This window comes from Chlorocebus sabaeus, chromosome 6, assembly GCF_047675955.1.
Source record: "Chlorocebus sabaeus isolate Y175 chromosome 6, mChlSab1.0.hap1, whole genome shotgun sequence".
NCBI classification, from domain to species: Eukaryota; Metazoa; Chordata; class Mammalia; order Primates; family Cercopithecidae; genus Chlorocebus; species Chlorocebus sabaeus.
Window position 1 is genome coordinate 39,087,244 of NC_132909.1, and position 25,775 is coordinate 39,113,018.

The 25,775-nt window shown below is 48.8% G+C and overlaps 1 long non-coding RNA gene across 1 annotated transcript; it reads left to right on the plus strand.

Moving 5' to 3' along the window:
- The first annotated feature begins 236 nt into the window (after positions 1-236).
- Positions 237-9,869, plus strand: LOC140711972 (uncharacterized). Its single transcript, XR_012093308.1, has 3 exons — positions 237-350; positions 8,168-8,264; positions 9,643-9,869. It is a non-coding gene; the product is annotated as an uncharacterized lncRNA (long non-coding RNA).
- Positions 9,870-25,775: the final 15,906 nt, after the last annotated feature.

Consider the following 25,775-nt stretch of genomic DNA (forward strand, 5'->3'; position numbering starts at 1 on the left):
CCTCGGCTGGTTCGCGACGCAGCCCCCCGGCCGTGGATGCTCACTCGGGCTCGGGATCCGCCCAGGTAGCGGCCTCGGACCCAGGTCCTGCGCCCAGGTCCTCCCCTGCCCCTCAGCGACGGAGCCTGGGGGCCATGCGGGTGAGCCGCGGCTGCAGAGGCCTGAGCGCCTGATCGCCGCGGACCCGAGCCGAGCCCACCCCCCTTCCCAGCCCCCCACCCTGGCCGCTGGGGCGGCGCGCTCGGTCTACGCGTCTGGGGCCCCGCGGGGCCGGGCCCGGAGTCGGCATGAATCGCTGCTGGGCGCTCTTCCTGTCTCTCTGCTGCTACCTGCGTCTGGTCAGCGCCGAGGTGAGTTGCCACGGCGGCTGGGGCTGGTTCTTCATTCATTACCTTCGCCCCCACCTTCTGACCGCCCCCTCCTCTCCCTGCAGTGAACTTTGGACCCCTGCAGCCCGCGAGCCTGACGCCGGGCGCTGGGTGACCTCCTCGGGCTGGGAGAGAGGTCTGGGGGTGACAGGCTCTAAGGGAAGGCAACAGCGGTGGCTTTCTTTCCAACCGGCCGGCGAACCTGGCTCCCTAAGCCGTTCCGTGTCGGGGGAGGGTGTGTGTGGCCCTGTCCCCCACCCTTTGGGAACCCGAGAACAAGCCCCTTCCCAGCCGGGGGAGAGGGGGTGGGGTGGCGCCCAGGGTGCAGAAGGCAGCGCGTCCTCCCGAGCCCACTTCGGCGCCAGTGTCGGCTTAGGCTCTGTCCTGCCATCGGCGTGCCCAGGAGGTGCAAGCTTGAGCACCGGTGCCATCCACACCGACCTTTGGCGGGACTCGGGTCCCACCCTGGTTCCCGGTCGGGGTCCGGGTGGACGCCCTCCGTCATGCGCAGGGCATGCCCGGCCCCAGTGCACTGTCTGGAAGCAGCTTGTGTCTCGGGCGCGGGGGTTGGGGTGGGAGTAACAGGGCTCAGAGAGAGAGAGAGGGAGAGAGAGAGAGAGATAGGGACGCAGGTAGGTTTCGGGCACTCGGGTAGGGGGAGGACTGGGGGCTCTGAAGGAATCCAGCCCCCTGGGTGGTGTGTGCCTGAGGCCTTGCCGTACCTGTGCCCGCGCCCTGCGAGAGGAAGCACCTCTCTCCCCCGCATGCAGGGTGCGAAGCGCGCCGCCTGCAAAAGCCTAGCTGCACGGGAGATGGGGTATAAAAACTCTGCTGGAGCGCTGGGGTCGGAGCCGTCCCCATCCCTCTCAGCCTCACGTAGCCGTGAGTTGGCAAGTCTACCCGGAATCCAGGTGGGAAAGGGGGCGGGGCGGGAGGACGCGCGTGGTGGAGAGGAGAAGAGGGCAGCGTGCCTGGGTCCCGTCCCACCTCCGCCCGGCTGCGGCCGGGAGTCCGCACCTCGCCCGCACCTTGCCGGCTCCCGGGGAGGGTCGGTCCCTGCGGCCTCCAGCCAGGCGCAGGAAGGAGGCAGCGGTGGCGAAGGGGTTAAGGTGGAGGGCTCGGAGGCCGCGGCCCGACCTTGGGCCGCCGCCAGCGCAGGTTGTTTTGACCACGGAGGAGCCGTCGCCGTCTCCTTTTGTTCTCGGGACTCCTCGAGGGCCGCAGGCCGCCCGCCCAGGGGCCCCGCCCTTCCGCGGCCGCCCCGCGCGGTCCGCACCCGGGAGGGAGGACGCGGGGCTCGGCCGGGCCGCCTGCAGGCCCCTCCCGACGCCCCCTCCCCGCCTCTCCCGCAGCCACCCGGGCCGCGGCCAGCTGTTGGGGAGGGGGTGGCCGGCCGGCCCCAGCTGCCGCCTCGCTTCGCCTTGGGACCTGGGGGCTGGGCCCGGTGCCAGGGCGTCCTGGGAACGGCGGCGCCCCGTGGCTGCTCTCCGCAGCCCACCCCGCCCGGGCCCCCGACTCGCTCACTCACCCCACGCATGCACACTCCTGGCCGGAGGCGATGCTGCGCTCCGGCGGGCGGGCGCGCAGAGCGACAGGCACGCACTACCGCAGCCGGGTCGCGCGCCCGCCGCCGCCACGCCTGTGCACACGCGGGACACACGCGCGCGCACCGCACACAAACGCACGCACGGCCCCTTCACGCGCGGCCTGAGCACACGTGCGCGCACACCCACGCACGTACACAGGCACGCACGGGCCCCAGTGCACCCAGCGCCTGGTGCTCGCCCCCGCGCAACAGGTGGGCCCTCCGTGGGCCCTGGCACCTCACCACCTCTGTAACGGCCCCATTTCCTTCCTGGCGTCCTGTGAGGGAGGGAGAACCTCCCATCAGCTCCACAGCACCCACTTTTTTTTTTGCCTTGTCAGGTCAGCCTGACGCCCCTCAAACCTTACCCATCTGTGACTACTTTTTTCAACCACCTCCGCGTGGTGGAAAATGGTGGTGATGTGACTCTGAGGGGCACTGAGGTGTCCAGACCGATTTCGCCTCCCCATAAGCCTTCATTTGAACCTGCAAGACTGGAGGGACCTGGCGTGTGCAGCCGCGGAGGGGGCTCCCACCCCTGGCTGTTGCATTCTCTTGGCTGATCCCAGCGTGCCCCGGAGAGGCTGACAGCTGGATGTTCCCCCAGCCTCCCCGTACCATTTCCAGCTTCGTCCAGCACCTCCTCCTCCTTTCTCGTGTATCTGGGGTGGAGGCTGTGGCACAGAAACTGCCTTTCTCCTCACTTTAGTCACAGCATTCTTGAACACATGGCCACAGGCGCGATGTATGTGGCACTTTGCAGTTTATGAAGCACTTTGCTGCTAAGCCTGAGTGAGCCTCAGGCTGGCCCTGGGGCAGGGGACCTGCATGGGGATGGGACCACGGTGGGGGGTCAGTCCAGGAAGGAGCTGTAATGGCCAGTACTGGGAGAGTCAGGGCAGGCCTGCTGGTGGAGGTGGCCTTGGAGTTGGCCACGTCCTGGTCGTGCTTGGACTAAGCTTTCAGCAGAGGGCAGGCAGTCCTGAGGCAGAGCTGGGCGGAGGGCCTGCCGAGGCCTCTGAGGTGCCATCTCCACCAGCTGAGCTGGCTTCCAGGAGGGCAAGTCCCACTGTCACGTGACACATCTGGCCTCAGCACCCATCTTCCCGGAAAGAGTGAAGGGCCCCACAGCCCTTTGCCGTCTAGCTTCCTCTGGGTTTGCTAATGACCCTAGGGAGCAGGGGACCAACTGCTGGAATCCCAGAACCCTGGAGGTGTGCAAGGGCAGGTCAAACAGAATTTGAAGGATCTGGTGCAAGAGCCAGGAAAAGAGAGAGAGAGAGAGACACTGATTGAGCAGGAATGGTGAATGTTTACCACGGGCCTCATAAGTACCTCTCCACGTCTTGTCTTCCCCTCCCCGCATTGAGGAGCCTCTTCTGTGACAACTCTTCCTATGTTCTGGTTTATTTCATTGTTTATTACCTGCTTTCTCCACTGGAGTGTCAACCCCTTTAGAGAGCTTTCCTCCTGGTCCCCACCGTTAGAACAGTGCCCAGAGCCCTGTGGACAATCGGTAACTATTTGTGCAAAGAACAGTGAGTGTTGGGTTGGTGTGGAGGACAGGACCTGGCCCTCTAGTTGTTGCTCCATGGCCCCACTGACTCCTCAGTTCGCTCTGCTCCAAGGGCAGCCCTCCTTTTCAGCCCTCCGGTATGCATCAGTCTTTCAAGGCCCCCCATCTTGAGAGAGAAGCCTATCTGTCTCTCCTCTATCTTGGGTCTTGGGCTACCAGGATTAGACAGGACAGAGAAGAAACAGAAAGAAAATCAGACTGCAAAGGTTCTGTGTATTATAAATGGCTGGACTGGTTCCTCTCTTCCTGCTTTAATTTTCCTCTGCTTCTGCAAGAGGTGGGGAGGCCAGGGTGCTGGGCCCACGTGCAGGAGCAGAGGCTGAGTGGGAGGGTCCCAGGAGCAATAAGGAAGGGGAATGCTAGGTGGGAAACACTGGTTCTAATGGCTTCTGTGGTTTGCCCCGAGAGGGCTTCTTCAAAGGGGTTGGTTGGCTTTGGCATTCCATCTAAATAAGGCCTGCGACTCTCAGGCAGGCAGGCTCTGGGAGGCCTCATCAGCTTCTTCCTCTGCCAGCCACAGACAACGCCCCTGGTTGCTTGGACCTGTGTGTCCCTCAGTGGGAATGGCAGGCAGTCCAGGGAGTGTGTATCTGTGTGTGTGTGCTGGGCCCACGAGGAGGGTGGGGTTCAAGCCCCTTTGATCTGCCAGCCTGGTTGGGAGCAGATCACTCACCTGGCCTCACGCTCACTCGTGCCCTTCCTACCTGCTGCAGCTGGCGCTTGGGGGCGGGGTCGGAGGACGCTGTTTACCTTGGCTCCCATGGCTGGCTTTGCCCCAGCTCCCTCCTTGCCACGCCCTCACTCTGCCAGAAACCCCAGGCCTGAGATCTGGGGCAGCGTCTTCAGGGTGCCAGGCCTCCTTTCCCATCTCTGAAGTGAGCTGCCTACCTGGAGGCCTGCAGAACCTGTGCCCAGGAAAACCAGGCCCCAGACAGCTCACCTTCCCATACCAAGAAGAGCCTGTGACTCCGAACCCGTGCTCATGCTCGTCATCCTCAGAGCATTGCATCCTGGAGCTGAGCACATGCTGAGTGTCCCCCCACCCTCACCCACCCCCAGCCCCGGAAGGGCCCTGCCAGCCCACACGGCCCCAGGCTCTGCCAGTGTGGAGGTAGGGTACCATTTCCTGTGGCCCAGCACAGGTGATAATGCAAAGTCACGCAGTCTTTCATTGGTGGGCAGCTCTCTACCCACTCCTTGTCATCCTCAAAAATGTCCTGTGCTGCTGGCCCTGAGCACGTGTGTTACTTGCTGCTGCCCACAAAGGAGCCATCCGGAAAGAATTAATGATGATGACAGTGACAACTCATTAAGCACCCATTATCTGCTGGCAGCTCTGCTCTGTGCAATTATGCCTCCCAGTAACCCCAGGCGAGGTATTATTAGCCCCATTTAAAAGATGAAGAAGCCGAGGTTTTAGATTGTGACAAGATTCCAAGAATCCAGGTTGCGCTGGCATCTGGAGCCCTTGCTCTTTCCTCTGCTACAGGGTTTCTTAGCCTCTGCCCTCCTGACATTTGGGAAGGCTGTCCTGTGCCCTGAAGGTTGGTGAGCGGCATTCCGGCCTCCACCCACTTAGATGCAGTGCACATCCCAAGTTGTGGCCACCAGCAGTGCCTTCATACATTGCCACTGCCCCATGGGGGCCCAGTCGGCTCTGGTTGAGAGCCTCTGACGTAGGACATGCTGCAGAGTAAAGGGCCAACACCAACCTTATATGATGCTGAGGGCCAGCGGCCTCAGAGCACAGGAGAGAGAGGCTGAGATGCCCCATGGTGGGCTGGAACGGGTGGGCATTCTGGAGCCTGGGAACGACCCAGCTTGCTGCTTGTCTGGACCTGTTGCTGCTTGTTTAATTTTTTCTAAGCCTCATTGTTCTCATCTGGAGGATGGGGATACAAGTACTGCCAGCCTCTTAGGATTGGTAGTTTATACGGTGTTTTTCTCAGCGTGTGGCTTGTAGCTGGCATTCATAGATGTTAGTTGTGGTATTATTACCAAATCTGGGGGCTTATGGGAGTTCTGGGCATCTAGTGGCCACATTACCAGAAGCATCTGCAGGGATGGCCTCCCCGCTCAGATTAAAAGGGACTCTAGGAGCTCCTTTGCCTAGGGTCGGGGAAGAATATGCCAGGTGGCTCTCCTGGTAGAGGAGGTGGGAGAATCATACTGGACAGAACCTGGAGAAGGGTAGATTCCTTCATGCACTTGACCAGTATTTACTGAGGACCTACTGTGTGCCTCTCCCTCCTCCTCAGACCCTATCCTGGGCTCTTTTGCACTCAGCCTTGGAGGGTCTGTTTGTTTCTGTAAAGATGTCATCTCCTATGTGTCATGTGCCTGGGTCTGTTCAGGGGTCCGCCTCCTCTGCTGTGGCTGGCAGCTGCAGCCGGCTCTCCAGTGGGTAGGGAGAGCTTGGCACAAGCACTAAGTGCCATTTGCTACTAGGCCTTTGGGCCCCTCCCCTGGGAGGTGAATTGAATCTTTACCCCACAAACACTTCTTGTTTTCCTTCTGCCAGTGATCCAGGGAGGCCTGGCTGGGCACCCGGTTTTGGCGTTTTCTTTGCCCCTTCTAACACCTCCTGGCTGAATTAGAACTGAACTGAATGTTCTTCAAGCTCCTCGAGTCACAGATGAGAGCCAGGGCCATAGGGGCCGTGACCAGCCGAGGTCACACGGCAGTTGGTCCATAGGCGTGGGATCCGGCTCTCTGGCCTGCCAGTTCTGGGTTTGACAGAACTCTCAGGGGAAGCGGCTCTCGCTGGTGTTCACTGGAGACCAAGCCCTCTGTTCTGTGGGTTGGATACTTTGTCAACATTTGGAGAGCACCAGAGGCTGGTCTCTCTTCTGAGGTGGAAGGAATGAACTTGCTTGAGGGCGGGAGGAGGCAGAGCCCGGAGGATATGGGGGCTGAAAGTGAGGGACAGCGGGGCCCATACCCTCCTCTGTCTCGCATGTGCAGCCACTGGCTGCCCGGAAATTGAAGGAAAGATCGTAGTTCTCAGCCAAGCCCTGCAACCTTTTTTTCCTAGAGTTGCCCAGCAGCCCTTAGACATTGGGCGGGGTTGCCACTCCATGTTCAAACAAAGACATGGAGACTCAGGGGTTTCAGGGAATGATGTAGCTTTAAAAGTGGTCACCCCTACCCCCCCACCCTAAGTCTTCTAGCTCCTGGATCATGTGGGTGGCCAGAGTTGGTCATGGCTGAACCCCTGGAGGTGTTCCTAGACTTCATGATAAGCAGGAGGAAACAGATTTTGGGGAGGGCCTTTTGAGGCTGGCCACAGGGCTGAGACGACCTCTTCTCCTTTCCTTCACTCCCCCTCCACCATCAGGCAGTGAGAAAGCAGCATCCCTTTTGTGAAGGTAGCCTGCACCGAGCCCCTCCGAGCCCCCCGACCTTCGGCTCCAGGAGTGTGGAGTGAACCAAGAAGGGCCGGAAGTCCTCCCTTTTTAATCCAGGGAAACTGAGGCAGAGAGTGGTTTAACCCAAGGTTCTATAGTAGTATGCCAAGCCTATTGGCACCCTCTCCAGAGCTGTCTGTCCAGACCGTGCAGCCTGAGTGCCTGTGCCTGCACCTGTGTGTTTGCACGCCTGGAAGTCCGGTCCTAGCCTTTGAACATGCAGCGACATCTTAGGAATTTTCTTTGCTTCTCAGTGGCTGGTGGTCTGGATTGTGATTCTCAGTCTCCTATCTGCCCTCGCCTCTTTCTTGGGATCTCTGGCATCAGCCCCTTGGGTCTCCTGGAACTGTGGGGGACGTGGCTGTGACCTTCCTACGGGGCTGCTCTTGTGTCATTGTGGGACCTGCGGTTTCCCTGGAGGAAGCACGGCTCCGAATGAGGCCTGTTGAAGTGCTTATCAAGTTTCGAGTGTGTTTGGCAACAGGCCAAAGGGGCTCTAAAAATAGGGTTTGGTTGGGCACAGGGCACGGGTAAGCTTTCAGGTTTCCCAGCCGTATCTGAGGATTCCCTTTTTGCCTCTTTTGAGTGAGAGACTTCATAGATACCACTAGGACCTGGGGCCTCCTGAGACCATCAGACACTGCATGCATTTATTAAGCACCTCTTGGACCCAGGAGCCTGGAAGTACAGGCTCTGTCATCCCAAAGGCATGGGTTCGAATGCAGCTTTTGCCAATAATTGAGCCTGTCTTCGAGCCTTTGTTTTCCCCTCTGTAAAATGGGGGTTAGATTGGCCATGGGAAATGCTGGCTGTCTTCAGCTGTCTTCAACAGATGTGCAGCGAGACTCAGAGAGAAATCAGATTTGGTGTCTTCCCGGAACTTGTAGTTTGGTGGGGGAGACAGACATAGACAGGCAGGTCCTACTCAAAGCAAAGCTGGGCTTCCTGTTGGGGGTTGAGGGTGCAGGGAGTGCGCTTGGTCTCAGAGGCTTCAGCAGGCCCCGATATATTGAAGGAAAGACCCTAGTTCTCAGCCAAACCCTGCAACCGTCTTTTACAGGCCCTGAGGCCTTTGTGCTCCTGATCATCAGGCCTGGATCCTGCCTGTCCATCTCCCTGTGACCTCAGAGCTTTCTGCAGGAGAAAGCGAGAAAGCATGTGGTGGGGGAGATAGCCGTGCTGGAAATCCCCCACTCCCAGCTCACTCAGCCTTTTGGTGTCTGCCCGGCAGGGGGACCCCATTCCCGAGGAGCTCTATGAGATGCTGAGTGACCACTCGATCCGCTCCTTCGATGATCTCCAGCTCCTGCTGCACGGAGACCCCGGAGGTAAATGGAATCCTCGCCCCGCGCTCCGGCCCTCCAAGGAGACTCTAAGGGAGCTGGGAGGGGCAGGACAGGAGGCATCCCTCTTCCTTGACATCTGGGGAACTGGAGGCCCATGGCAGCCCAGAGAGAGCCCGGCCACGCCCATCCGGGGCAGGGCCGAGTCAGCAGGCGGGTTGGCACCTGGGACTTGGGGTGTGGCAGGAGAAGCACCCACGTGTGGCTCCGGCTTGGTGCCGAGGTTGGGGTGCCGGGAGGAGGGAGGGCGGGGAGAAGGTGCCCAGGTCATCTGCCAAGTATGTCTCCAGGTGTGGGCCCAGCCGGGGAGGATGGCACCGGAGGAGTCATCTCCCCGCCCCTCTGGCTAGCAGCCCGGTCTGTGAGGTCCCCTGGGGACACCTGGCCTCGACCAGCAGGCAGCCCTGCCCGTGCCCCAGAGCTTACTCAGCAAATGGGCACGTGCTCGGTGGCACACACGTGGCAGGGCTGGCGGGCTGGATTGACAATGTATTTATAAACGTTGTCTTCAGAGCAAATTCCATTCTATTCTAACCTCTGGCCTGTTCCCTGGAGCCCTGGTCAGCGGCCCCCCTGCACCCCCAGGTCCCCTTCCCTCTGGGGTTCTGTCTCTTTGTCACTTTGTAATCCTTGCCCAGACGCTATCTACGGGGGAACAGCATTTCCTGCCTTTGTTTCCTCTCCCCGTTGGGCCCCTGGCTCCCTCTCAAAAGCGTTCCCAGGCCCTTTCAATCCTGCCTGTGCTGGGGGGCGGTGAGGCAGGCAGGAGGGGGACCCAGCTGGGCCCACCTATTGTTTGCCAGGGCCCCCACCCCACGTCTCCCACAACCCCCACCCTATGCCCGACTGGCCGCCCCTGGCCACACACAATGGGGCAACTTCCAAATTTAGCCTTTCTACCATTTCTTTCCAAGCCTTTATGCCCCCACCCTCAGACGGCCCCTCCACACCCCTCAGGTATTTAAATGAAAAGTCCAGATTTTCTTCCCAGCCTCCTCCCACCACACAACTCAAGTTAAGCAACAGGCATGCAACGGGTGGATGACACATTCATCATTTTCTTCATTTACCAAAGCCACAATTAACTTTAATTAAAACTCACCCATCTGCTCCCCATTACCCCACCCCCACATACAAAGGAAAACCTAGCTCACTCTCTACCTGTAACCCAGAAAAATAAAAACTGTTTTGTGGGAGCACATGGACCCAGAGCCTGTTTATGGAGTGATCATCTGTGTTCTAATCCCTCATTACACTGGACTGAGCCACTGGGCAAGAAAAACAGGTTGACATCTGGAAGAGAGGCTGGGAAGACTGGGATTCTGGTCTGTTTTCCTTCTCACTAAAGGATTGTCTTTCCTAGGTCCTTAAAGGATTCCTGGTTCCCGCTCTACTTCTTTCTTTCATTTGGTTCCACGAATATTTCTTGAGCTGTTGATATATGTCGAGTTCTTGTACAAATCTTTTCTGGTGTGGTGCAATGAAAGAGCATGAATTGCGAAGTTGGAAAGCCTCAGTTTGGGTCCAAAAAGTTTCATTCTTCTGGAGCAAGTTATTTTACTTCTCAAAACGTTGGTATCTGCTTTGGCTGCTTTGAGCATCGACTATGACATGAATATGAATGCTTTGTAAATTATAAAGTGCTTCTAAATGATGGCTGTTTTTGGAGGCTATTGCATTGGTTTGTACATGGATCTGCCTGTGGTAGCTCATAACCTATGTATTGCCAAGGGAAGCTATTGGAGATCAAGTTTTACATTCATGTGCCCCATGCAACATGTCTTGAGCAGCCGTAACAACGTGTTCCTATAGCCATGTGATTTTATACAATTTGGAAAATAAAAATATTTTAATAGCAATTGTTTAAGATCACTATGTCTTTCCTTTCTAATCTTCTCACCATCAATCTTCTATTGAGTAGTGTTGAGCTGGTGGCCGGCATTTTTGGCATCTGGCTAAGGACAATTTGAGTTGGGGATACATGAAGTTTGGATTGAGTGGCATATATTTATGTGGTTTGTAGTCGCTTTTATGTTTAGTTAGGCTATTACCAGCCCTCTTGGTGTAGGAATGGCTTCCAGAAATATTCCTAATCCCATTGAGCCAACTCATCTAGTGTCATAACATCAAAATGCAAAGCCAAGGGCCACATTGTAGTATGAATGTGTCCCACAGTGTCCACCACCAGAAATATATGTAAGTAATGGAGGGAAAACACAGTTTGAAATGTCTAGAGCCAAAAGCTAGACTTCAGAAAATGCTTCCAATCATCAGATGTATACAGTTGTTAATGGAAGATTCAGTTCTCATTGATACCTGATTAAAACAAAAGTTTGCTACTATCAGAAATATACTTGACAGTAGAGTGTACACAATTATTAACAGATAATACACATATTTATTTTGATGGGTATGTCACAAATAGGATTGGTCACAATTCCTGGATTTATAGGGCATAAACTGTAGCAGTATCACCAACAGCAAGCCCATCTGTGTGGGAAGTCCCACATTTTATGCATCCGATCGGATCACATCACCTCTTAGCACATCTGATGCTCTTGGACTGACAAGGTCTGTTCATTGATGAAAAGGCACACAGCATTGACACAGAAATGGCAAAATGGCCTGAGGAGTTTTCTTATGTCAAAATGCCTATACATATTCATTAATAAATCAATGTAAGTAATAGGAAAGTAATTCGATTATATAATTATAATTAGATTATAATTATAATATAGTTCAACACAATTGCAATTTAAAATTGCTCTTCTGAGGCTGGGCCCATTGGCTCACACCTCTAATCCCAGCACTTTGGGAAGTTGAGGTGGGTGGATCACTTGAGGTCACGAGTTCAAGACCAGCCTGGCCAACAGAGTGAAACCCCAACTCTACTAAAAATACAAAAATTAGCCGAGGAGGCCAAGGTGGACAGATCACTTGAGGTCAGGAGTTCAAGACCAGGCTGGCCAACACGGTTAAACTCCGTTTCTAGTAAAAATACAAAAATTGGCCAGACGTGGTGGTGGGTGCCTGCAATCCCAGCTACTCAGGAGGCTGAGGCAGGAGAATTGACTGAACCCAGGAGGCGGAGGTTGCAGTGGGCCAAGATCACACCATTGCACTCCAGCCTGGGCAACAACAAAACTCCGTCTCAAAAAAAAAAAAAAAAAAATTTTGATCTTCTGTATATTTTAATTTCAGATTAGTTTTATATATTTTTAAGAATTATTAATCATATAAAAATTACCAAAAAATGTATAGAGGTGTGTTGGACAGATAATGAATAAAAAATTAGTTTTTAAAAATGTGGTGATGTTTGTAATATCTGCCAGTATTTCTACATTTGAAAAGTACTATTATTTCTTCACTTATTCAAAATGAATATTTATTTTGAATAAATAATAAATATTTGTGTATTAATATTTATTAATAGTAAATATTTATTATTTATACATACTTACTTTATATCTTTTTTTTTCTTAAAGAGGATCCCCAAATTGTTTAAGCGTCAGGCCCCTTAAAGCCTGGATTCGCTCCTGCCTGTATTTGGTGCTATATGTGATTGCTCTGCCCCACTTTGCTGTAGACATGAGTCCAGGATCCATGCCCTACTCACTGCTCCACCCTCCACCATGAGCTCTAAAATCCAAGAATACACATCGCAGGTCCCAGCACCTGCCACCCAAGAGAAGAGACTGGGCATCCCAGAATCTGCCTAGGCAAATGTATTAGTCTGTTCTCACATTGCTAATAAAGACATACCTGAGACTGGGTGATTTATACGGAAAAAGAGGTTTAATGGACTCACAGTTCCTCATGGCTGGGGCCTCACAATCACAGCAGAAGGCAAAGGAGGAGCAAAGGCAGTTGTTACATGGCAGCAGGCAAGAGAGCATGTGCAGGGGAACTGCCCTTTATCAAACCATCAGATCTCATGAGACTTACTCACTATCATAAGAACAGCACGGGAAAATCTGCTCCTGTTATTCGATTACCTCCCACTGGGTCCCTTCCAGGACACGTGGGGATTATGGGAGCTACAATTCAAGATGAGATTTGGGTAGGGACACAGCCAAACTATATCAGCAGAGATTTTCATTAATGGGTTCTGAGCATTAGGGCTAGTATAGGAAGCCAAAAGAGGGTAAGGAAGCAAGAAAACTACAGAGATTACCAAACACATGCCTGTCAGATAAAAATCACACAGCGCCAGCTCACAGTGAAGATATTAAAAGACTATTTACACATCTCCACACAGAGTATTAGTTCAAGCAGCAATAAGTACCCATAGGGAAATATCTCGTTGTGGAGAATGTTAGTTGTCCACCAAAATCTATCTCCTTTTCTTCCAGCAATGTAGAGTTTAAGCCAGGCACATGGACACTTAACTAGAGATTCCACTTCCCAGCCTCCTTAGTAGCTGGCTGTGGACATATAACTAAGTTCACCAATGGAATGTGAGCCAGAAATGTGTGTGACTTGTGCCTGGCTTGCTTTTAAAAAGAAATCGCTTCCTTTGTCTTTTTCCCTTTTCCTTCTCTGCCAGTTGGAAAGTGATGACTTCCTAGTCATCTTCAAACACACAGATAAGGCTGGGCGCAGTGGCTCACGCCTGTAATCCCAGCACTTTGGGAGGCCAAGGCAGGTGGATCACCTGAGGTCAGGAGTTCAAGATCGGCTTGAACAACATGGTGAAAACCCATCTCTACTAAAAATACAAAAATTATCTGTAATCCCAGCTACTCGGGAGGCTGAGCCACAAGAATCACTTGAACCCGGGAGGCAGAGGTTGCAGTGAGCCAAGATCACACCACTGCACTCTAGCCTGGGTGACAGAGTGAGACTCTGTCTCAAAAACAAACAAACAAACAAACAAACAAAAAAAAACTACACATACACGGAGATGAGAACAATGCACAGAAGTGCACAGAACCAGAAATTTCCAAACTTCGCAGTTCACAGCACACTTAGTGTCTCAGTAATTTTATCACAATGCTCCCAGGCCAAAAGAAGTACCCAACAGTTCTGTTTATTGAGTAGTTGTATCCAAGCAACCTAATAAGTTCGTGTATCCTAACAACTTAATGTCAAAAACTGTGAGGGGTATGAGATTTCGTCCTACTTGTAAACTAGCAAGTTAGCCTGCCACAGTTTTATGGATGCTGGCAGAAGACACAAGACTCCTGGGTCAGAAACTAAGGAATTTATTACTCTTGGCAGTAGCAATAGCCAGAGTGTTCTCATTAGCTCTGGTTTTCTGAGCCCTGATTCCTACAGTGCTATATGAAGAAGGCCATATGGCACCTACAGACACAGTGGGTTGTATTATAGGAGAGGTAGCCTGAATCTCAGGTTACAAAGTTTTGGTAATATGAATCTTTTATAATCAGCAGTAAGCCTGCTTGATCTTTGCCCTGGAGGGAGACATTATCTTTATTAATAGACAGTAAACAGATCTGCTCTTTACTCCAGAGGAAGTTACTATCTCTGCCTCCCGAGGCTATTAGCTACAAAAACATCTTGAAAAGATAGTCTGGATCAAAGGCAGCTAAGGCCTTTGCTTATAACATGTGCAAGCCCATGAGAAATCTGTGGAGAATTGTCTCCCAACACTTAGTAGTCATTTGCAAAAATAATTTACATAAATTGAAATAAAAACAACATTTTATTTTACTTTTAAACAACTGCAATTACTTGGTGATGGGAATGTGCACCTGTTGGACACTGTACAAGTCCTCAGACCTTGAATTCACATTGGACACTGCCACCTTTATTCACTGTTTCACACTGAGTTTCTCATAATATTTACTTTTTATCATAGCAACCACCAAAGACCTAGCTTTACACAAACACAGTGTCATCAAAAGGAAAGTAGTGATATCTGAAGTTGATACTGTGAACTAACTACCTAGTAGCCAGTAATTTTCACGGCATGTCAGATGTTGAGGATCACTACCTCTTAAATTTGAAACATTCCATGGTGCCCCCAGCAGTTCACTGAAGCTCCCTGGGACAAGTTGGTACACAGTTTAGGAACTGCAGCCCTAAGCAATGGTGGAAGAAGCAATTGATCATGAATGGCCTCATAAGTAGAGCTGTCTTGATAGCCTCAAACTGTTGTATCAAAGAGAAATACATTTTTTATCCTTTTTAAATCTCTGAATTTGTGAGTCTCTTCTTTGTGGTAGCATAGCCTTTATCCTAACCAATGCAATCTCCTACATAATATTGGCTGAGCCATACAATGTAGTTTTTGGTGATATATGTTCTCACATTGTGGGAAAAAAATGTTTCTTATGTATTTCTTTTGTCTCTTCAACCTCAGTTATCACCCAAATCAACATTTACTGAGTCCCTGCCATGCTCTGGCACTGGGCTAAGCATCCTTGCAAGATGTAAATCTACTTCTATGTCACTGAGAACTAAAAACAAAATCCTAAGCCCTCAACCAACTGAACAGACCCCCTCTTGGCCAAGGGGATCCCAGAGAAACCTTAAAAACTGAGTTCCCAGCCATGATGGGACAGGAAGCCAGATGGGCCTCATTGTGCTCCCTGCTTTGTGTAGTTTAGACACCACAGCTCACCATCATTAATGTTAAATTCGAGATCATAACACCCACAGAATAGACTCTTTGTGGCAATAAGACACCAAAATATAAACAGGACCTAAGGCCATGCCAGAGAAAGGTTAAGTCACACACACCCTACACTTAAAGAATAAACTATGATTTGACTGTCACGGGGCTTTTCTTTTTCTCTATCGCTAAGCAAGTACTGTCCTTGAGATAAGTCATATTAAAACAATTCAACTCCCTCATTGCCAGATGCTAACTAACCACACCCCATCCCCGTTTTATAAGCCACAACTACAGCTTTGATTGGACAATACACTAATTTCAGTAACTTTCTCCCTGATAAGAGACCACTGACTGTGGACTGGTTCTAGCTGGTTTACAGAGACTGGGCACTGAGTGTCTTCATGTCCCTGCTTCACCTTTTGATTCAGAGGGTCTAATTGTAATGCATTTAAATGTTGTCTTCACATTTGTTAAAAGTGAACATGGATCATATGTAACATACATGTTTATTTGGTACACATGCATTATGATCTCCTCCATGAATATTCATAGCTCCTCCTGTAACCTGGTGAATATGTACACCTGGTCAACACATTCAGCATAAATCCCTGTTCCACCCTCCCCTTCCTTGAAGTGCTTGCTAATGATTTCTGCCAGAGGCTACACTTTGCAGCCTGTGAGGACAGCTACCTTACAGGCTATAACCCTTTATAAGAAAGTCTTTTTTCTGACCAGGTGCAGTGGCTCACACCTGTAATCCTAGTACTTTGGGAGGCCGAGGTGGGTAAATCACTTGAAGCCAGGAGTTCAAGACCAGCCCAGCCAGCAGGGTGAAACCCCATCTCTACTAAAAATACAAAAATTAGCCAGACGCGGTGGTGGGTGCCTGTAATCCCAGCCACTCGAGAGGCTGAGGCACAAGAATCACTTGAACCTGGGAGGTGGAGGTTGCAGTGAGCCATGATCACACCACTGCACACCAGCCTGAGTGACACAGTAAGACTCTATCTCTGGGGGAAAAAAAAGAAATTTTTCTGAATGTATAAATTATGTGATTCTTTAGTTGACATTACTCAGTCTCTTCAGCTGCAGGCTCAGTCACTCTTGACCCTTAAGCCAATTCTAAGTAAGCCCCTTCCCCATTTACCTAGTCGGGTCTGGAAGTAACATTGGTGCCTTACTCCCAAGAGTGGCTGGTGTGCCCAGAGATGAGTTCCTGGGCGTGCAAGTCAAATGAAGCCTCTGCCCTCCACTTATCCCCTCAATCCCCTCAACATCGCTAGTTTCCCAAGTTCCTATGCAAGGCTTCTGTCTCTATGGCCTAGACACAGTCCCCTGCTAGGACTGAAGCTCCAGCCCACTGAGCTGGGACTAGGCATGTGACATCCTTTTGCCATTTCCCTCTCCCTAGGGTCTGGCACTTTTCCTCCTTAGCCCCAGAAGCAGTCAGAATACTTGGAATCTGAACACCAGCACCCATGGAAGGTCAAGTGTTTCCAATGCTCAGCGGCTTCAGTTGCCCACATCACTTATTGCATCAGATTCCCACGATTCAAATACAAACTTGCCATATGACTTTGGAAACAATTGTCCAAACTGCTGTCTGGAGGACAGCCCTTCCGCTGGATGAGTTTGCCAGCCCCGTCCCAGCATTTCTCATGAGGTTATGAGTGTTTAGGTCAAGCCTGCCTTGCCCTGAAGCCTCTTCATTTCTTCTGGCATCTGCTGCTCTCTGGACAATTCCAGCATCAAAACCTGGATCACAAACCTTAGCGCCTACTCTCGTATCTGCTGATTATTTCTATGATATTCCTAACTTCCCAGAGAAAATGCATGGCAGGGAATTGTTTTTTACTTCCTAATTTTAAAATTGTATTATACAAAGATCTCTGACATGCAAATAAAGACCCTAAACATTTTAGCATCCAATATGTCAAAGTAAGATGTAATCACGTTATGTGACACGAAGATGGTATTATAGTCAGAGAATCTTGCACTGGACTTCCCTGTCAAGCTCAGTGAAGGAGAATATGCACAAGGGACAAAGCAAAGCATTCAGTAGTCAAATCCTCACCTAATGTCATTAATACGTTCTTGGAAACTGCAACTTTACGTGAACAATATATAACGGAAACCAATTTTACCATGTATATTTTTGTATTTTTTTTAGTAGAGACAGGGTTTTACCATGTTGGCCAGGCTGGTCTCAAACTCCTGACCTCAAGTGATCTGCTCACCTTATCCTCCTACGTGCTGGGATTACAGGCATGGTCTGTTTCATTACAATGTTGATAAGAAAAAAAGAAAATCACACTGTCCTTTAGGTTGATCTTTGATCCCCATGCTCTTCCTTCCCCACTTTAGTGGTGCTCTGGAAGCTGGAACCCATGATCTCCAAATGCTTAGGATAAAGATACTGGATGCCTTCCTTTCACAGGAGTTAAGAGTGACAGCATGAGAACATTAGGTATTTCAGTAGAAACCTAAAAAATAGAAACAAACAAGGAGCAAAGGAAGAAAGGGGGCCAGAGTTTGTTGAACACCTTCTGAAATCAGCGGAATCCAGTCTCATGTGGAAGTGACATTCCAAAGCAAATATCTAGGGCAAAAGTTGCCTATTGCCAAAATGAGTCTTGAAAATTTCCTAAATAATTCAGAAAATACTGCACACATAGAGACATGTATATATTATTTTATGCCAACATAGATATGTAAATGTAAAACACACTTCTTACATATATAACTAAAATTACATATAAAAACATATATAACTAAAATTACATATAAAAAGGGTACTTCCAGGGCCGGGCACAATGGCTTGCACCTATAATTCCAGCACTTTGGAAGGCCAAAACGAGAGGGCCACGTGAGCCCAGGAGTTCGGACAACATAGTAAGACCCCATATCTACCAAAAAAAATACAACAATTAGCCAAGTGTGTTGGTGTGTCCCTGTAGTCCCACCTACTTGTGAGGCTAGGAAAGGAGGGTTGTTTGAGCCCAGGAGTTCAGGCTACAGGGAGCCAAGATCATGCCACTGCACTCCAGCCTGGGTGACAGAGCAAGACTTCATTTAGAAACTAAAGAGTATTTCAGGATGTTTAATTACATAAAAGAGGAAAAAGTGGAAGAAACGCAAGCATTGTTGAATTCATGTAAGTTAATTGTATGTATGATATAACTCCTAAACTACTTTACATACTACTCTCAACAACACTGAAGGGTGATCACTACTCTCCTTAGTTTGTAGAAAAGTAACTGGGGTTCAGAAAAATTAGCTGATTTCACCAAAGTCACACAGCTAGTAAATGCCAGAGACAGGACCTGAACCCAGGCTTGCCTGACTCCAAAGTAAATTTTTTCCACTTCACCACAGAGCCACTCTTCTTGACATCTGCTCCAGCAAGGGTTGGGAGGCCCCTGAACTTTCGAACTTAACGATTTTGCCCCAAATTGGCTCTGGCCTTGTCCACATGAATATTTAAAATACATATTCTATTTATTTTATATTTTGAGAAAGGTCTCCCTCTGTCAGCCAGGCTGGAGTGCAGTGGCACAATCTGAGCTCCCTGCTGCAGCCTTGACCAGGCTCAAATGATCCTCCCACCTCTGCTTCCAGAGTAGCTGGGACTGCAGGCATGTGCAATCATGACCAACTAATTTTTCTATTTTTCGTAGAGACGGGTTTCTCCAAGTTGCCCAGGCTGATCTCAAACTTCTGGGCTCAAGTATCCACCTGCCTCAGCCTCCCAAAGTACTAGGATTATAGCTGAGAGCCACTGTGCCTGGCCTTAATATGTATTTTAAATTACATTTAACAAATAACGTACAGGGAGATAGAGTGAGAAACAGCCTTTCCAACAAACCCAAGTTCAAATATCATCTCAAATTTAGTATTTACAAAGTAAAACCCTTTTTAGTCTTATTCTTTCTCACAGGCTGGAGTGCTGGGGCGCGATCTCAGCTCACTGCAACCTCCACCTCCCAGGTTCAAGCAGTTCTCCTTCCTCAGCCTCCCAAGTAACTGGGATTGCAGGCACACGTCACCACACCTAGCTAATTTTTGTATTTTTAGTAAAGACGGGGTTTCGCCATGTTGTCCAGGCTGGTCTCGAACTTCTGACCTCAGGTGATCTGACTACCTCGACCTCCCAAAGTGCTGGGATTACAGACTTGAGCCATTGCACCCAGCCTTCCTTTTAAATTTCTTTATTTTTTTTCTAATGGAGATCGGGTATTGCTACATTGCCTAGGCTGGTCTCGAACTCATGAGCTCAAGCAATCTTCTCACCTCAGTCTCCCAAGTAATGGGATTACAGGCACACTCCACTGCACCTGGCTTAATATTCCTTTGATTTCACTATTTATTGCTTGCTTTCCATCCAAAAATTTTCTGGATGGATTTTAGGCTTAACTGTGAGCCCTAGAGATTGGGCTAGGGACAGAAATATGATGACTTGTGTCCATGTGGAATAGGAGAGCTGGAATTTGGACTCTAAATAAATCTTGAAACATTAAAGAACTACTCTGTCCAGAAAGCACGGCCTAGTAAAACTCTTTCCACTGTCCTGGGGAAGTAGATCCCACAGTATGCCAACTGTCTGAGACCTTGGGTGTTAAGAAAATATCACTTGTTGGTCGGGCATGGTGGCTCATGTCTATAATTCCAACACTTTGGGACGACAAGGCAGACAGATCACCTGAGGTCAGGAGTTTGAGACCAGCCTGGGCAACTACTAAAAATTATAAAAATTAGCTAGGTGTGGTGGCGCATGCCTGTAGTCCCAGCTACTTGGGAGGCTGAGGCATGAGAATCACTAGAACCCGGGAAGGAGAGATTGCAGTGAGCCAAGATTGCACCACTGCACTCCAGCCTGGGAGACACAGTGAGACTTTGTCTCAAAAAAAAAAAAAAGAAAGAAAAGAAAATATCACTTGTGAGAAAACAAAGCCTAAGACCCGATCTTTACACTTCCCTTGTGCTGCAGAAACTCTAAGCATATAAGGTAACAAATTAACAGAAAACTGGTCAGGACTGTTGAAACCTTCAATGATCTGGCAGAACTAAACAGGAAACTGCTCAATAGAGACACTTTCACTGTCAGAGCCCCATGAGAAATTCATAGCAAAAACATGTTTCACTGAAGACGAGTTTACAATCTAAAAATCAAATCACACAATTCAATTCGCATCTCCCTTAGGAAGAGTTAGCAGTCACAGTGAACAGGGAACTTACAACTACAGAACTGGAAACAGTAAAACAATCTGAAGGATGGTGAGAATTTGATTGTTGCTTTCACCCAACACACTACATAGCCTCATTAAGGAACTAATGTACTAGCTACTGAGGATTCTGTTGTTGGTGGAGACACATTGAGTTTGTCAAAGTGGGGAAAGAGGCCGGGCGCAATGGCTCACACCTGTAATCCCAGCACTTTGGTAGGCCAAGGCAGGTGGATCACGAGGTCAAGAGATCAAGACCATCCTGGCGAACATGGTGAAACCCTGTCTCTACTAAAAATACAAAAATTAGCCAGGCGTGGTGGTGGGTGCCTGTAGTCCCAGCTACACAGGAGGCTGAGGCAGGAGAATCACTTGAACATGGGAGGCGGAGGTTGCAGAGAGCCGAGATCGTGCCACTGCACTCCAGCCTGGCGACAGAGCGAGACTCTGTCTCAAAAATAAATAAATAAATAAAAGTGAGGAAAGAAAAATCATAGCCTATCTTGCAAAACAGGAGCATGGCAGTCATAAACCTGACTGAATCAGGACAATTTGATTCCCATAATTTGGAGATGTTGGGGTTCAGAAACAAATACCCCAAAATATGGTGCTTTGATGTGCTGAACTGAAGAAGAAGGCTCAAGGTCTCTCTAATCTTCTCCCTCCACCCTCCTCTCGATCCCCTGTCTCTCCCAAAGCACGAGATGAAGTTGTTCTCTGAAGTTCCCTTATCTGCCCAAAGTTCAGACCTTCCAAAGAGGAAAACAAGGATCTCTGGTCCCTTCCCTGAATCTTAATTAACTGAAAACTCCTATCACAGGAAGAAAGACTAAAGCCTGTCAACACACCTGGATAGACTTTTGTCAGAAACCACTGTCTGCTTTGCAGGCCCAACACATTTGTCCAACCCATTTTATGTTCTTCAAGCCCATTAAATTCCTCTAAAAATTATTTACTACCCCGCTAAAATTATCTACACTTCTCCATCTCCCTTTCCCCTAAGAAGAAAGGTATATGAGCATCTGTACCCCCCTGGGTTGAGGGATAATCACTCAGTGATTTTTCACTCCGTGCAAGTTAATACAAATTTGTATGCATTTTCTCTTATTAATCTATCTTTTGTAAAGTTAATTAGTTGATTTTCAGTGAACTCTGAAAGGTGAAGGGGAACAAGAATTCTTCTACACCCAGGAATTCCCTTGGAGTTGGAAGCATGAGGCTCAGCTGTTTGCAACATCACATCTTGTGCCAAACAAATGCAAAGATTATGACTAGGAAGAAGCAATGATAAGGCAGGAATGGAAGACTCTTTTCTCTATGTTTCCACATTCTATCAAAAGGAGAATGGAGGCTGGGTACGGTGGCTCACGCCTGTAATCCCAGCACTTTGGGAGGTTGAGGCAGGTGGATCATGAGGTCAGGAGATTGAGACCATCTTGGCTAACATGGTGAAACCCCGTCTCTACTAAAAAATACAAAAAATTAGCTGAGTGTGGTGGCGGGTTCCTGTAGTCCCAGCTACTTGGGAGGCTGAGGCAGGAGAATGGCCTAAACCCGGAAGGTGGAGTTTGCAGTGAGCCATGATGGCGCCACTGCGCTCCAACCTGGGTGACAAAGTGAGACTGTCTCAAAAAAAAAAAAAAAAAAAGAGGGAGAATGGAAAGGGTATTTTCTTTCCTTTTTTTTTTTTTGAGACAGAGTTTTGCTCTTGTTGCCCAAGCTAGAGTGCAATGGCGCAATCTGCACTCACTGCAACCTCCGCCTCCCGGGTTCAAGTGATTCTCCTGCCCTGGCCTCCTGAGTAGCTGGGATTACAGGTGTGACCACACCCAGCTAATTTTTTGTACTTTTTTAGTAGAGGCGGGGTTTTACCATGTTGGCCAGGCTGGTCTTGAACTTCTGACCCCATGATCCACCTGCCTTGGCCTCCCAAAGTGTTGGGATTACCGGCATGAGCCACCGCGCCTGGCCGGGAAAGGATATTTTCAAATTCATTCTTTATTTGATAAAATAAAACAAATTATAGATCATTTTTCTGTGAACTGGAAAGAGAATCAGGGTATCTAAACTAATGGCTCATTTTTATGTGTAAAATATATAGTCGATAAAAAGCATTTGGTCCATTTTCACCATGCTGTTTATACGTTGCCTAAAGATAAAATTTTTAAACACATGATTGTTAATGAACTTGAGGAGAAACTGCTTTGAGAGCAACTGAGAGCAAAATTCAGATATGAACATTTTTCTTCTACAATAATTGTGCTTAAAGCATAAGCTTACTAATAAATTACTCAGCTGTTTCCTGCACTGACATCAAAGAATTAGGATATTTTATCAACGTTACCTAAGACAATTGTATTTCCTCCTCTTGGCAAAATATTTATGACCCAACTTCAAAAGAACTTCAATATTTCTTCATTAACTGGAGGTAACTTAAGTAAGTTTCTCTATTCCTACTTGTTCAACAACAGAAACTTGAAAACCATTAAGCCTGACAAGCAAAGCAGATGGCCTTGGAATTGGTCCAGGATAATGGGGCAGCCCCGGGATCAGGACTAACCTGCTTTTCAGGCTCTGCACCACCCCCTCTACGCAATCCTTCCCCAAGTCTTGTGGGCCATTCACATGGCTTCCCTGCCCTCATGGCCCTATCCGACGGGGCACTTGAAGATGTACTAAATCTGGTTGCTCTGTAAAACATAGATTTATTACAAGTAAATATATATATATGTGTGTATATATATTGCTAAATGTCCATCATAGGGGACAAGTTTTAAAAAAACTATGTTACATCTACACGATGGAATAATACTGACACAAAGAAAGGTCAAGGACACTCAATATATAGATATAAAAACCTCTCTGAGATACATTATAAAATAAAAACACATATATGTATGTGTTTTAAAATAAGATAGTATTAAAAATAATTTTTTCATTGCAAAATACTAACATACTGAGAGCACTGTGAAATTTGTTCCTCTTTTTAGAAGTACTAATTTTTTAATTTTTTAAATTTAATTAATTTATTTATTTTAAGACAGAGTCTCACTCTGTCACCCAGGCTGGAGTGCAATGGTACGATCTCAGCTCACTGCAACCTCCATTTCCTGGGTTCAAGCAATTCTTCTGCCTCAGCCTCCTGAGTAGCTGGGATTACAGGCATATGCCACGATGCCTGGCTAACTTTTGTATCTTTGGTAGAGGCAGGGTTTCACCATGTTGGCCAGGCTGGTCTCAGACCCCTGACCTCCAGTGAGCCACCAGCCTTGGCCTCCCAAAATGCTGGGATTACAGGCATGAGCCACCAAGCCAGCCTGTTTTTAATTTTTTGAGACAGGGTCGCATTCTGTCACCCAGGCTGGAGTGCAGTGATGCTATCTTGGCTCACTTCAACCTCTGCCTCCCAGACTCAAGCAATCCTCCCACTTCAGCCTCCCGAGTAGCTGGGACTTTAAGCACATGCCATGACGCTCGGCCAATTTTTTGTATCCTTTTTTTTTTTTTTTTTTTTTTTTTTTTTTAGTAGAGATGGGATTCTGCCATGTTATGTTGCCCAGGCTGGTCTTGAACTCCTGGGCTCAAGTAATCCACCCACTTCAGCTTCCCAAAGTGCTGGGATTACAGGTGTGAGCCTCTGCACCCAGCCTAATTTTAAATTTAGTTTGTTGCTAAATGTCCATCATAGGGGACAAGTTTTTTTAAAAACTTGTTACAGCCGGGTATGGGGGCTCACGCCTGTAATCCCAGCACTTTGGGAGGCCAAAGTGGGTGGATCTCAAGGTCAGGAGTTCAAGACCAGCCTGGCCAATGTGGTGAAACCCCATCTGTACTAAAAATACAAAAATTAGCCAGGGACATGGTGGTGCGTGCCTGTAGTCCCAGCTACTCGGGAGGCTGAAACAGAAGAATTGCTTGAACTCTGGAGGTGGAAGTTGCAGTGAGTCGAGATCACGCCACTGCACTCCAGCCTGGGTGACAGAGTGAGACTCTATCTAAACAAACAAACAAACAAACAAAAAACTGATGTTATAGCTACACAATGGAATAATACTGACACAAAGAAAGATCAAGGACACTCAATATATGGATATAAAAGCCTCTCTGAGATATATTATAAAATTAAAAAAAGAAAGTTTGTTGTTTTTTTTTTTTAGAGACAAAATCTTGCTCTGTCACTCAGGCTGGAGTGCAGTGGCATGATCATAGCTCACTGTACCCTCAAACTCCCAGGCTCAAGTGATCCTCCCTCCTCAGTCTCCTGAGTAGCTAGGACTACAGAAGCGCAACACTATGCCCAGCTAATTTTTAAATTTTTTGCAGAGATGGGGTCTTGCTGTGTTGCTCAGGCAGGTCTTAAACACCTAGTCTCAAGTGATCCTCCCCACTCGGCCTCCCAAAGTGCTGAGATTACAGGCAGGAGCCACTGCACCTGGCCAATAGCTTTTTTTTTAAGAAAGTAAGTTTCCACTGGGCATGCTGCCCAGTACAACAACAACATCATTTTGTTTAGGAATTTTCTACAGCACCCAGAAGAAGATAATCATAAATGGTGACTTGGGGTATCTTTATTTAAAATTGCAGTCCTCTGAGGTAACTGGTTCTCCAGATGAAGAATATGCTATCGTACAAATTGGTAACATAAAAAAGGGGTTTTCACAGTACAGTCTTCAGCACCTTGTTGAAGTTGAGGAAGAGAGTATTTTAGGCAATGAAGGCCATTCAAGAAAGCTGGCAGGAGGCTGGGCATGGTGGCTCACACCTGTAATCCCAGCACTTTGGGAGGCCAAGGCAGGCAGATCACTTGAGGTCAGGAGTTCGAGATCACCTGGCCAACACGGCGAAACCCCGTCTCTGCTAAATATACAAAAAAAAAAAAAAAAATTAGCTGGGCGTGGTGGCGGGTGCCTGTAATTTCAGCTACTCGGGAGGCTGAGACAGAAGGTTCACTTGAGCCCAGGGGTGGAGGGAGATTGCAGTGAGCCGAGATCGTGCCACTGCACTCCAGCCTGGACGACAGAGCAGGATTCTGTCTCAGAAAAAAAAAAAAAAAGAAGCTAGTGGGTAATTTGAATGCAATTTGTAATGGAATTTTATCTTATGCCAGCTACAAAGAAACCTCATTCTGCTCTTCAAATGCATTCGAGTCTGTTGGGAACCCAGGCAGCCAAGTTTTGTACACTGCATTTACACATGCCTGTGTATCGTGTTATTTCCGAGGTGAGTCCAATCTCCCTCCGTCATTAAGATCTTCACGTGAGTTTTTCGGGGTGGCCCATCTGAAGTCTACTCCGTGAGGGCCTGTGGAACCCCTTGGACTGAACTCTCCTAAAGGAAGAGGGAACTAGACAGAATGAATTTGCGCAGAGGTGAGACAGGATATCTAGTAGTTTGGTAACTGCCACTTGCCCGAGCCCAGGTTCACCATCTATTCATGTCTGAGTCCTATGGGAGCAATAACCAAAAGAGCTCTTTCAATTGAGAACACTCACCCAATTAGACAACAAATATCCAAAAGAAACCCCTGCAGGGCATTGGGAGAATAGAAACAGCGTGGCTCGTCTTCACTTCCTGAGACTGCAGTAACAAAGTACCACAAACTAAATTTCACACAACAGAAATTTATTGTCTCACAGTTCTGGAGGTCAGAAGTCTGAAATTAAGGTGTCAGCAGCACCACACTCTCTCCAGGAC